General features: G+C 37.3%; 1 pseudogene; it reads right to left on the bottom strand.

The window, feature by feature from the left end:
• Window positions 1-5,320: 5,320 nt before the first annotated feature.
• On the bottom strand, window positions 5,321-14,285 carry LOC120222002 (annotated as a pseudogene).
• Between the last annotated feature and the right edge of the window lie 688 nt (window positions 14,286-14,973).

Genomic DNA, 14,973 nt, shown 5'->3' with positions numbered 1-14,973 from the left:
TTCCCCTCCCCCGCCCTGCACCCCATTTAATTATATTTTCAGCTGCAACTTAACCCTATCTTTCGGCATAGATAAGATCAGAATTTTGTTCCTAATTAATAGCCTATGTCCTCACCAATAAAATTGCACCTGTAATTTTTTTATTCCCTGAATTGACAGAATTTTCTCCTTAGACAATATTGTATCTAGTATGATGTTTTCCTGTTAGGATTACCTTTTGAAGCCTCATTTTTATCATGTAAACCAAGTTGACTAGCCCCTATATCATTGCATAATCATGATAAATTTACCTCTCTCATTTTGTCTATTGCATATGAGGATATTCTATTACTCTATTAGTTCATACAAATAGTTGATTGTTTTTGTTCTTGTTTGTTTCTCATATTGATGGAGAGCTGTAAAGGATCTGATGTTACTTTACTTGCAGGCTAGCTCATTATTCTGTCTCTCGTTCATGGATGCTGGCAGAAGTCATGATATTCTCGGGTCTGAACAAAACGATTTTATTATTTATGGCAATAGCGGTAGTGACAGTACCAGTATCTTCTCAAGCCAGTTCCCAAGTCCACTCCCACAGGAATATGTGAAGAGAGATAGGTCACATGTGACGTCAGCGCACTGAGTGGGTTTTGTAACAGGAATACAGAGGCTGTGAAGCTTGGTTCAGGCTTCTCTAAAAATGCAGCTGTTATTGTCTTGGTTCACAAGAAATGCAAAAATGCAACAGCCCCATGGAATTAGCTACTGACATGGAATTGCAGGTTCGGGAATAGGTTTCTAAGTGCAGATGATTGAGCTCTACAATTGAAAATTGTATTTTGTGAGAAAAATACAAGAGAAACAGAAACAAACAAAAGAAGGGTCTTATGGTTTTTTAAAAATTTTTAATGTTTATTTATTTTTGAGGGGGGGAATGAGTCAGGGAGGAGCAGAGAGAGAGGGACACAGAATCCAAAGCAGGCTCGAGGCTCCAAGCTGTCAGCACAGAACCTGACACGGGGCTCAAACTCATGAACTGCCACTATCATCTGAGCCTAAGTTGGACACTTAATCGACTGAACCACCCAGGTGCCCCCAAAACAAGGCTCTTGTATTGAAAGGAGCAAAATATGGATTGCTAAAGACAATGAATTATATTAATATTCACTCACTAAGTTCAAGAAACCAACTGAAAAATAAAATTATATTCATATAATGTAAAGCTTAGAATGGGATTGCTACATCTTCATCTGAGGATATAATTACTATTTTGATTCATATTTTTGATTCTTAATAAATGTAATTTTAAGTTCATTCTTTCTGGAAATCATGTCCATAGGCTTGTGGAATGTGATGCTACGTCTGGGTGCTTATGTCAGAACTGCACTGGACTACTAACAGTTAGGGTTGAAACAGAGCACCATGTACGTGCTGCTGGTGACAAATGTCTTTCTTTAGCTCAGACTTCTCATCTTATTCTGCCTGCACTGTTTTATATTTCTACCTAAAACTGAACTCATCATTGAATTTTCTTTCCACACATACTCTTTCTCTATTATTTCAATTTTAGAAAACAAATGTGCAAGTTAGCAAGCACATTCACCCAGTTTCTCAAGCCAGATATGGTGAGCTGAGCCTTGCTCACTCCTCTTTGTATATAGCCCAGATCGAATCATTTACTTCTCATAATGCTGGAATCTCTCTATCTCTCTGCATCTTCACTGCCACCAACCTAGTCCAGGGCACCACAGTCTGGATGCCCACACTAGACTTCAAGTGATGAAATGGTCTTCCATTTCATTCTCTTCAGTAATGTCATACTTATCTTCAAATGGTTTCATTTTTCTTGAAGATAATTTAAAAATTTTTCATATTTGTTATCAGGCCATTCATTTTTTTGAGCCCCATCGTCCACCTCTCTTCAATAAAGTTCTGTGTTTTCGTTGGACTGTTCTTCAATTTCCTGCAGTGCTCAGATAAATATTCACCTCACAACCTCTCCGTATACTATTCCCTCCTCTTTTATTTCCTCTCTACCTAAGTTACTAACTACTTACTTACTATAGTCTCAGCTTAACCATCAAATTTCAAAGGTCCCTTCATAGACCTCAAGGTTATTTAAATTGCACAATCTGTATATTTCTAACACACTCTGTGTATTATACACTGTTTTTTAAAAATTTTTTTCATATTTGTTTCTTTTTGAGGGAAAGACAGACAAAGTGTGAGTGGGGAGTGGCAGAGAGAGGGAGACACAGAATCCAAAGCAGGCTCTGTGCTGACAGCTCAGAGCCTGATGTGGGGAGGAAACCCATGAACCATGAGATCATGACCTAAGCCAAAGTCCTATGCTCAACTGACTGAGCCACCCAGGAGCCTCATACACAGTTGTAAAATTCATATAAATGCATTATTGGATCTGTATGTTATACGCAGCTTCAGTGAGGGTGTTCACAAGTGTGAACTTGTTTTGCTCTCTTGTTTACTAAAATCCCCTCAGCACTTAGAGTCTGTAAGTCAAATTTCGGCAAATCATTGACAAATCCATTGCGACTGTTCTTCCCAGATACCTGAAGCTCATGGGATTTGTCACACAGAAGGATAATATTTAGAATGTTCACATACAAATGTATATTTCAAATAAAAATATTCCTTTTGAGGTTAGACCTTCTTTTATTCTTATTTTGACATCATGGCAAGGTTTCTGGATTTCTGATTTTTTTGCCTGTGTTTTGCACACTTGAAAACCAGGAAGAAATTAGAGAATATATGTCGAATTTCATGCCTGCTTATCAGTAGCACTTCAGGTGCTTTAAGTGGAAGAGGAGAAACATCCACAAGAATAAAATCAGTGAATTCTTTCATTTACTATTTCTAGCAACAGTAAAATCAATTGTATTTAGGAGGCAAAACAATATGCTAATTACACCTTTTATTCAGGATTGTCAGCTAACGGGTCAGCTTTCATTATCTACAGCATTCTATTAACCTTTTATAGATCTAGCTTCTTAAAATATGACAAAATGATCACTGCTTTTATTTACTAAAGCTTTTATTCCAGGTATTAGTAGAAGGAATTTTCATAAATTATTTTATTCTGTAAGTCCAACAAAGAATATGCAATAGATAATAAATCAGCAAATGTTTACTGAGTACCTGTTCTGGGCAGCCAATGTTCTAGTTGATGGGTCAATTGCAAAGAACAAATTAGATACAAAAAAATCCATGGTCTCCTGCAATTTGCATGCTAGCATGTGGAAATACATTAAAATGAGTAAACCAACTGCATACTCTATTAGAAGATGATAAGGGGTATAGAGAAACATAAGCTGGTGAAGCAGAGTCCCTCCTGGAGTAAGCTCAACTCAGCCTCCTCTGAACTCTTTTCAAGTAAGCCCTGATTTCTGGATCTCCACGGTCATCTCTGCATTACCTAATTTCATCAAGAATCCTGCTGTGTCGATTTAGTCAGAATCCTTGATATCTAATGTGGTTCTTCAACCTCTACCATTTCCCAGATGATGTCATATTACTCTGGCCCACCTTCACCAAGAAGTCTGTTAGGTGAGTTTAGCTAGAATTCTCCCCTACCTCCCACCTCACTTACTTCTGATGTTTCCTCTTAGTAATTCTCCACTCTGCTTCTTGGCTATAAATTCCCATTGTTCCTTATTATGTATGGAGTTGGGCCAAATGGCTCCACCAACTACTTTCCTCTTGGGAAGAATGGTGGAGATTTCTAAACCCTATACAAATATAAAAAAGTAGAGAATAAATATCACCCTGTAAATCATGTATATGCATTGGTTATCTTTTCTTCATAAGTTTTTTTTTTTTTTTTTTAACCTTTGCTTTTGGTGTCTTTCCATGGAAATGTTTTCTTTAAATCCTTTGAAGCCTATCAGTATTATAATTTGCCCAATACAGTTGTGTTTTATTGTTTCTCTCAAGGTGTTCTTCACAACTTTGAGTCATCAGGTATTCTGCTATCATTTGTTCTAAAACATAAAGTGTTTATTTTTCATTTTCTATTTGACATACACCCAAAGTGTATTTTGGGGTCATTTTGTCTAAGTTGATTAGTAGGGAATACAATAAGTGCAGAAAATGTTGCTGAATGTAGTAAAAAGCTAAAAATCAAGTAACAATCCCAATCTTCTAGGACTATCTTTAGCTACAGTGAATGAAGGCCCTTAACTGGGGCTTGATGCTTAATACATGGAAATGAAGTAGAATGAAAATATAGTTTTATACAAAATATACAAAATGTTTCGGTTCTGTGTTTAAAGCAATTTAATTGTCAAGTTTAGAATATAGAATATGTTTTACTTAACTTTGCTACCTTGACTTATATATTGTTTTAAAGTTTATTTATTTTGAGAGAGAGGGAGACAGAGAGAAAGAGAGAGAAGTGCGTGGGTGGGGGGGCAGAGAGAGAGGACAGAGGATCTGAAGCAGGCTCCCTGCTGACAGCAGCAGTGCAATGCAGGCTTTGAACTCAGCAACCTTGAGATCATGACCTGAGCAGAAGTCAGCCACTTAACCACCCACTGAGCCACCCAGGTGCCCCGGGGGAAACACTTTTTTTTTTATTTTTTAAAATTATTTTTAATTTTTTAATACTTTTTAAAAGTTTATTTATTTTTGAGAGAGAAAGCAAGAACACAGAATGTGAGGCAGGCTCCAGGCTCTGCTCTGACAGCTCAAAGCCTGATGCTAGAGCCTGTGATCCAGAAGATCAAAACCCAGGCTTAACAGACTGAGCCACTCAGGCACCCCAGAAACACTGTGTTTCAGTTTTTGTTGTCATTGTTGTTGTTAATGTTTATTGTTTTTTGAGAGAAAGAGAGACAGAGTGCAAGCGGGAAAGGGACAAACAGATGGAGACACAGAATCTGTGGCAAGCTCCAGGCTCTGAGCTATCAGCATAGAGCCCGTCGCGGGGCTCGAGCTCACAAACCGTGAGATCATGACCTGAGCCGAAGTCAAACACTTACCTGTCTCAGCCACCCAAGTCCCCCAAACACTGTTTTCCAATGAAATCAGAGAACATAGCATACAAAGAGCTAAACTACAGGAATATTTCTCTGAAAAGGTGAGATGATGGAAATGGAGAGGTGATGAAAGATGGTTCCAGAAGTGAGCAGGAGAAAACAAAAACCTGAGGGGAAGCATCAGAGCTAACAAGGCCGGCATCACACAACCACTGTAATTCCTGGGAAGCCTGTGCTCCCATGTTTTGTTTTGTCTTGTTGGTTTTTGTTTTGGTTTGTTTCATAGAAAACTTTTATTTTGATTTAATACTCTTATTTAATTTTAGTGAGTGGTCTGCTGATTCTCGCTAAAGCAGCGGAATAAGAGGACCCTTCCTCACATCAGCTAAGCCATCAAATCTGTGTAGCCAGCCGATGTCCTCAGTGTTCTGAGATCCCTTCTCTTCTATGAGATCGGTTTTGTACTTGTGTTAAAGTATTTCTAATGCCACTTTTGCTTCAATTTCTAGAGTTTTGAATGGAATAAATATCTTTATGAATCAAAGCACAAGCATCTTTTGTGAAGGAATACAGATTCTCTTTTGTTGTCATCTACTTATCAAGTCCCTTATCTAAAACTGTATCATAACAGAAGGCCCCAAGATTACAGGAACTTCTGGAGCTCTGAACAAACTGACCACATATTCACCTTCAAAGGCCCACTCCATCACACTGTCCATCATCATGGCACAAGGATGACCCTAAGACTTATTCATTCCTCTTGGATCATGACCTTTGGAAATAAGAAACCTAACTTCACAGGACTCGGTCACAGGGGAATACATGCCCAAGGCTGTCTGTCCACAAGAGCTGGAATGGGCTTCCAGCAACACCACCCACTTAAATGCCTGACAATCTGGAACAAGTTGAATGGTTTTGTTCATCACACAGATAGGGCCAGCATCAATTTTCTCAACGTGTTTAACTTCAATCTTCTCAGTTAGAGGAGTTAATGATAACTGCCCTTTTTTTCTCTCTTTTCTAAGGAGATCATTACGCATTTCTATCAGTTCTGTCAGTGACAGCTGAGAAGCTGGTCTTGTGGCTATAAATCTCTAGTCGGCCATGCCATGCCACCACCAGGGGTCACCCGCTAGAGCTGAAACCTCCAGACCTCCATAGACATTGCCTCCTTCATGGCCCTTGTGCTCCTGTGTTTTTTGTTTTTTGTTTTTTAAATAAAACAGTATTCATTTATAATTTCTGAAAGAGAGAGAGAGAGAGAAAACAAGTGTGGAACGTGCAGACAGATAGAGGGAGACACAGAATTCGAACAAGCTCCAGGCTCTGAGCTGTAAGCACAGCCCGACACAGGCTCAAATCCACGAACCATGAGATCATGACCTGAGCTGAAGTTGGACGCCTAACTGACTGAGCCACCCATGAACCCCTGTACTCCCATGCTTTAATCTCACTAATGAAAATGTCAGTTATCTTTGTAAAATTTTTGTCAAATGACACTTATCTGTAAACCACTACATATTTCTTCTTTCCAAAAATTTAAGCATTATAGACCTATAAATTTATTATTGATCATGAACAGTTCAACTAATGAAAGGCTTTAAAGTGTCTAGGCATGAATTTAATTTACAATTCTTTGATAAGTTATTCTAAAACTAAATAGCTTCTAATTATTTTGAAGTTTTTTTCCAGTCACAAAGGATTGACATTAAACTCATTTTAAAATGATTTTGAAGAACTTTTGGTTCTGTCTGAGTATTTCATTAAGGCATTAATATTTCAATTAACAAATAACAAGTCTTCACAATCGAGGGATTCGATTGCATACAAAATAATTGATTTGTTTAAAGTGCACTCAGAGTTATACAGAAAAGATATATTCCAAACCTTTCTTTCAGAAGATAAGACAGATCTTTTGTGAAAATGAACAAGAATTTGAGAGAGGTGTGATGTTGTCTTAGAAGCAAGTAATAACTGAAATGAGAAAATACATAAAATTTTAAAAACTTAAAAAACATCATGCAAAATTTTCCATATTCAACCAAAAATTTTACTGGAGGAAAACTTATAATGTTAATGTAGTATTTTAGAAAATTACCAGGGCATCTGGGTGGCTCAGTCAGTTGGGTGTCCGACTTCGGCTCAGGTCATGATCTCACGGTCTGTTGGTTCAAGCCCCGTGTCAGGGTTCTGTGCTGACAGCTAGCTCAGAGCCTGGAGCCTGTTTCGGATTCTGTGTCTCTCTCTCTAGCCCTCCCCTGCTCATGCTATCTCTCTCTCAGAAATAAATTTTTAAAAAACCAAAAAGAAAGAAAAAAGAAAATTACCTAGAATGAAGCAAATTTAGCTAAGTGGTCAAATCAGTAACTTAAAAAATAAAATGTAAACTCAAAGAAAAATACGATAAGAGAATTAAAATGAACAAATGTTATTAGAAATAAACAGGGAGTAAAATTTTGACTTTCTAATATGACTCAGAAGAAAGTTAGACTTTTAGAAGAATGATCAGGATAAAAAAAGAAAAGTAGGGGTCAGAATGAAACTGACACAGAAAAGTAGAGCTAAACGACAGAGACACTAGACTAAAAAAAAGGACATATTATGATTGATTCTGTAATATTATAAAAAGAAAATGGACCACTACTGGGAGACAACCCAATCAAAATTAACACACCCAAAGTAAAAACTGGATTGATCTATAACTCACACATTTCACCAAAGCTACTTCCTTTACAGCTTTCCATTTCTTAGTAGAGAACAGCTTTCCCAATTTAGTAGCTCTGACCAGAGTACTTGGAAATATAATTGGTTTTAGTACCTCACATAATATTCTTTAGGAAATCTCATTGCTATGGCTTTTAAAATATGTGCAAAATTTGAGCACTAATCCATTTCTACTGTTACTAAGTCTTCACCATCTTTCACCAAGATAATGTCATTATCAACTGATCATTCTGTTCCCATCATTGTTCACCATCCTCACCACCAATCTACCTGAAAATGGCTGCTAGAATAATAGTCATAAAATATCAGTCAGTTCCACAGAATTCCAGTAAATATAGCATACCATTGGCCACACATATACCGGTTATTATAAAACTCACATAGGAAAATAAATATGAAATAATAGAAAATTTGAAAATAGAATAATAAAGTTACCTTAGATTTGTCAGATAACAAAATATATCATAAACCATTCTAGTGACTATAAACCAGAGACACAGTACAGAGAGTCCATAAATACATTTTTCATATGTAATTAAGGTGACATCTCAAACAGTTGAGGAAAAGGTGGTCTTTTTATGATACAGTGCTGGCAAAACTGGATAGTCATTTTGCAAAAGAAAAATAGATAAAATTGAATACATAAAATGTATGTACACTAGGGTAAATACCAAATGAATGTCACCTAAGTTTAATAGAAAATGAAATTATACAAACAATAGAAGAAACTCTGTGTAGATTTCCTTTAAATCTGGATGTAAGAAAATACTTTTTAACAAAACATTTAAAAATACAGGTGTAATAAGAGATCAATACATTCAGCCATATAAAGCAATTGCATGGAAAAAATAAGTAAAATAGTACTTATGAAAAAGTAAATACAGTGGAACACATATTTACAATGAATATAATAGAAAAAGGGCCAGACTCACAAATATGTAAATACTGTTTAAATCATTTTGTTGAGGTATGATTGACATATAAAAAGCTGCATGTATTTAATGAATACACCATGGTATATTTGGAGATCAGTGTATATCTTCGATATCACCATAACTTACGTTCTAAATATATGCATCACCTTCAAAAGTTTCCTCCCTTCTTTATTTATCATTATTTTTTATGTGTGACATTAATACTTAAGATCTATCCTCTCAGCAAATGTTTAAGTATATAATATAGTATTAAATTTAGGCTCTATGTTTAAAGATCTTTAGGACTTAACCATCTTGCAAAGCTGAGAGTTTGTACCCCCAGACCCTGGCAACCATGCTTGTACTCTCTGCTTCCATGCATGTGACTCTTTCCAATTCATATAAGTGAGCTCATGCGGGATTTCCCCTTTTACGTCTGGCTTAGTTCACTCAGCATAATATCCTCTAGGTTCATGTATGCGGGTGCAAATAACAGAATGCCCTCCTTTTCTAAGGCTGAATAATATTCCATTGTGTAGATGCCACAGTTTTTAATGTTTAGTGATTTATTTTTTATTGAAAAAACCTTTTTAAATGTTTATTTATTTTTGAAAGAGAGTGAGCATGAGTAGGGGAGGGGCAGAGAGGAAGATGCAGAATCCCAAGCAGGCTCCAGAGTCTGAGCAGTCAGCCCAGAGCCAGAAGCGGGGTTTGAATCCACGAACTGTGAGATCATAACCTGAGATGATGTTGGACCCTTAACCGACTGAACCCCCCAGGCACCCCTATGCCACCATTTCTTGAATATGGAGGAAAAAAAAAAAAGACTAAACACCTGATGAAAAATGTGTAAAAGTCACAGACATAGACAGAGTAGTATACACTACACACACACACACACACACACACACACACACATATTTGAAGTAGCTCTTGAAAATTTGAAAGAATGCTCAATGCTCATAATAAAAGAAATTAAAATTAAATTAAAACTATATCAAGATACCATTTCTTATCCCATTATAAGGAAGTTTAAATAATATACTTTAGTGCAAGCTATAGGATAACAGGCTCCCTTATGCACACCCAATGCATTTGTTAACTTGTATAACTCCTGTGTTACACACCAACAACATCTTAAACCAACAACAACTATATTTGCATTTATATTAAATTAAAAATATTAAAAATATATGTAATTTATAATAAATGCAAATATGCATTTATTAAAATGCATTGTATTAAAAATATTCATTGTGGCCTTATTTGAAATAGTAAAAAATCAGGAACAAACTCACAGGACATAGTTTGAAAACTATGGTTTTTAACCATATAGCTATGGACCATATAGCAATGGAGTATAGCAAAACTATCTATCAATGGAATACTATAAAGCTTTAAAATAGAATGAAAAGAATGTTATGATCTGGTGTAATTCTTAAGACAAAATGTTACTTTGTTTTCAAAAAAGCAATGTGCAATGACATACATACTATATATATATGTATATATATGTAGATACTATATATGTGTGTATATATATATAGTATACTATATACATATAGATACTATATATAAGTATGTATATATATATAGTATGCTATGTACATACAGATACTATATATATGTATGTGTATATAACTGCCACCTGTTGTAAGGAAGTAAAAAATGTAAGACATGATATGTATGTGTGACCCCATTTTTGGAAAAAGAAAAAAATCCACTTCATAAACACAAAACTAATTAAATTAAATCATTTATCTATAAGAACAGCAAGAGAATGGAATGAGACTTTGATATTTGAATTCTGTTAATTACTCCCAAAGTCAAACAATGCAATTAAATCTAAATTATATCAAACAGGAGGATAAAGGTAAAATTAAATACAAGTAGAAAAACATAACTACATCAAGTTGATAATATGCAGAGAATATATGCGTCCGCCTACACACAGAGAATAAATTGTTTCAAGTAATTTTGAACATCATGCTTTGATTGTACTTCCTTTATGAGAAGTCTCTGAAGGACAAAAAGAGAAAAGGGATCTTGAACTTGGGTGATATGTTATTAGTTGTGATATCGGTGAAGCAATTTCTATTCTATTTTGTATACACTGTAAAAAGAAATAAAATATCTTTGCAGTTGGGAACTCAGAGGCTCTAGAGGGAAATGGAGCTCTAGATACCAATAAGGATAAAGTGAGAAATCTTGGAATGAAAAATATGACATAAACTTATAGATAATAAAAAAACAGATGAGTAGGTAACAAAAGCCACCAACAAGGCCTAGAAGCAATGATACCACGCTAACAGTGACCATGACTAGCCTCCAGTCATGTTTTCATAAACTATTTGCAACGTCTTTAATCCATAAGTGATTTGGGGTCTGTAGAATAAAAAAAATAATACAAACTAAGTCTCCAATAATTTTGTGCATCAGAAATCAAGGATGGGCTCAAAAACTAATGGACATATCAAAAACATACACTACATGCTCAAATTGTGCAAATATCGCTACTGGGAATTCTTTTATCTGCCACTACCTTCTGTGTCCTTTCTGAAACTCTGTGTCAGCGTCTTCCCATCAGCTGTTCATTTTACTCAGAGTGCTCTTTACCATACATCCCACTCGCTCACTTCTAGGCTTGGCTCCAATGTCCCTTCTCAGTGAGGCTTATTCTAATCTCTCTACTCAAAATTTTACACATCCCAAAACTTGTGATCCTTTCCAGCAGGATCTATTTTTTCCACTGCACTTCTAAAATGCTATGAATTGGTTATCCTGATTCGCCCCCCTTCCCACCAGAATAAGTACCCATTAAAGTAAGGGGATTTTTTGTTTTGTTTTTTGTTTTGTTTGTTTTTGTCTGTTTCATTCATTGTTATTCATTAGTCACTCTAGGCCTGACCTAGTAGTTAGTGCCTGGCCTAAAAACACTCTGAATTAATATATTTTTAAAATAATTTTTATTGACTTCTAAGTCTCCGTTTTGTCTATTACATTATAGCTGCTTCTCTATGGTCATTAGCTTTATGAAATAGAAAAGATGATTTTTAGAAAGCAAATCATTTGTGTACAGTTTGGTATTGAGTTATTCTTAGTACATTTCCTTCTTTCATTACTTATTTCTAATAGGCAATCAAATCTTGTCAATCCTTCCCCCTAAATGTCTTTAAATGTGTTGTTTTATTTACTGGCTGACTCCTAGCACCTTAGTTCTGGAACTCATCATCTCACACCTGGATTACTGAAATAGCCTCACTTCTGGCAGCCATGCACAAATCTTTTCTGCATCATTCCTTCCTAAATGAGTGTTTAATTTTTCTAAATAACAGCTTTCAAAATGTGACTTCCAAATGTAAAAATTATCAATGAGTCTCTAGACACTTATGAGAAAATACCTTCAGTGTGGCTTTCAAGTGGATTCTGGGATCATGTCCCCATTATACCACTGTCTTTGATATTAACATAGTTAATTATTTAGAGGCAAAATTATGTAAAATATCACAGAAATAGATGGAGCAATTTTTAAGTCTTCATATTATTAGTGGTTTTGAGAGGCAATGCAGTCAGTGAAAACAGACTAATATTAAAAATTGGTGTCAAATTGCTGTCCCTTTCACAACAGAAAAGGTCTGAGGACATCTATCTTTCACTGTCTGGAATTTATGCTGTATTAAAGGCACAGAGTTGGTTTGTATTCATGCGAGGTTGGGATAGCCCCAGTGACAGTAGGTAAATTAGTCTTTATGAGAGAGAATTCATGTTGGTAATTACATGCACATCCTTTATCTCTACCATTAGGACCAAATGTTTATGGTCATAGGATTATATACCTGTCTTTTTGACTGTTGAAGCCTCTTTCAGGATGAATAGTTTCTGATAAGCATTACTATGAGACACAGTCACTGTCACATTTTGTTTCCCTCCTTGCATCCACCCACATCACTCTCAAACTGTTGTCCTAGATCTTTCAATCTTGATAATAACAGCCAAGTCATTTACTGACCGCAGATCATTGTACTCTGTCAAAAGAAGAGAATACCAGTTGATATCTAAAATGAAACACATGCATGTGCACACACACACACACACACACACACACTGCTTACTGACGTGTTAGAGAACTATCTTATATAAGGATGGTCTTTCTAAGCAGAGCAAATGGCCATCTTATGTAGCTTTGGAAGGTGTGCACCTGAAGGATAAGTAGTTTTTCAGAGGTAAAAGCAGTTTGATGTTAATTGCGGAGGTGTGATTACTTCAGTGCGACTGTAAGTTGTTTGACTTATTCATTGGTGTGATTCCTTTCTTAATTGGATGACTTTTTCAAGAGCAAAAGCTTCAAGTGCTTGGTAGTTTTTCAGAAACATATTTGCTGTGGCAGTCATTGTTTTTTCTTTGTTTTGATGGGGAAATATACATAAGCTGAATGCATTATTTAAATCTTTGTTGGTGGTTCTAAACTCTTACTCAACTCCTCACCCTTGGGATATGGTTTTGATTCTAATTTTCTCTTTCGAGGGGCGCCTGGGTGGCTTAGTCGGTTAAGCGTCCGACTTTCACTTAGGTCATGATCTCGCAGTTTGTGGGTTCAAGCCCCGCGTCGGGCTCTGTGCTGACTGCCAGCTCAGAGCCGGGAGCTTGTTTCAGAGTCTGTGTCTCCCTCTCTCTCTGACCCTCCCCTGCTCACGCTGTCTCTCTTTCTCTCTTCTAGAAATAAATAAAAATATAAAAAAAATAAAGAATTTAATTTTCTCTTTCAAATGTGGGAGTGAGATAACTTTCATGGATTTCTACTGATTCTTCTTACAAAACCATTAATGAAGGGCCTGACAAGCTATGTTAAGAAATTATTTATTATTTTTTTAAGTTTTTTAAAATTTATTTTTGAGAGAGAGAACACAAACTGGAGAAGGGCAGAGAAAGAGAGAGAGAGAGAGAGAGAGAGAGAGAGAGAGAATCCCAAGCAGGCTCTGCACTGTCAGCTCAGAGCCTGATGCAAGGCTAGATCTCAGGAACCATGAGATCATGACCTGAGCTGAAATGAAGAGTCCCACCCTTAACCAACTGAGCCATCCAGGAGCCCTGAAGTTATTTTTATCCTTCAGTCAAAAGTAGAGCATCAGAGAGTTCTATACAGAGACTCATGATTATATTTTACAAGTTTTAAAACTTCTTCAGAGCGGAGAATAATTTGTCAGAGAACAAATAGTGAATAAAGATAAAAATCTGTTTTAGATATTAAGAAGAGGGAAGAAGTGAATAAACTAACACAGTGGGTGAAAGAAAGAGACAGGTGGGTGAGTTCAATAACTGTTTCCACTGTAATAAAAAGTGCCAAAGTCAAGCAGAGGCAGATCCTTGCGGCTGCTCCTGGAAATTGCGGGCAGAGAGGACCAAACTGCTTGGGGGCTGCCACCCGCCACTGCATTTCCAAAGAGGCTAGAAGATAGGTAACTACCCACAGTGGTAGCGAGCTGGAGACCAGCTCCGTGTTTTTCACAGCACATGCGTTCAACAGTTGTCGGAAGGTTTGAGGATGTTTCTGTATTTGGTGAAATGGGTTCTTTAGCTTTGTTCCCCAAGTAGCCCTCAAGTGGGGCCGTCGGTGAGCGTGGGTGCGCCACTGCTGGGTGGACGATGAAGACAGTCGGGAAGCAGCCCCTCCCATCACCAGCTCTCCTCTCTGAAAGTCACGTGAGTCCTGGTCCCTCCAGGCCTGTGCTGCTCAGCCCTCCTGGTGCTGGGCTTCAGGGGACGGGCTGAGGAAGCTCCAGTGCGCCTGCTCCAGGCACCAGGTAACGGCGGAGCTGCTGTGTCCCTGAGGTCCCAGGAGCCAGGACCCGGCCTGAGTAGTGGTGAAGCCACTGGCAGTGCCCCCTCCCTGCCACCGTGTATGGGGTAAAACTCTGCCCTTGAGGTGCCTGTTCTTCACTCCTACCTCTCTTTGCCCTGGAGAGGATTTCCCAGTTGGCTGGAGAACTTGCGTGTAGAGGAGCAGGGATTCCTTGCGCGGTGCTGATTGAAAGAGGGAGGGTCAGAGAGACTGTTGTCTCAACGTGAGAAGGGAGAGGCCACCGAAGTGTTAAACACAAGATTCCCTCACAACAATGGGGGAAAAAAGTTTCAGCTTTGTTGTTAATGGGATTTCACACTTGGTTAAAGAGCCTAATGAACCAAAATGAGCTTCATTCTCCCCCTACCCCGGTCTGAGATTGGAAAAGTGAAAAAGAGCTGAGAAATGAGTAAAAGGAGCTGTAAGAAAATAAGTTTAATTTTGGGGCGCCTGGGTGGTTCAGTCGGTTGAGCGTTCGGCTTCGGCTCAGGTGATGACCTCACGGTTCGTGGGTTTGACCCCC

This window comes from Hyaena hyaena, unplaced genomic scaffold, assembly GCF_003009895.1.
Source record: "Hyaena hyaena isolate Hyena2069 unplaced genomic scaffold, ASM300989v1 scaffold_829, whole genome shotgun sequence".
NCBI classification, from domain to species: Eukaryota; Metazoa; Chordata; class Mammalia; order Carnivora; family Hyaenidae; genus Hyaena; species Hyaena hyaena.
This window is presented reverse-complemented; position numbering and strand designations above follow the sequence as displayed.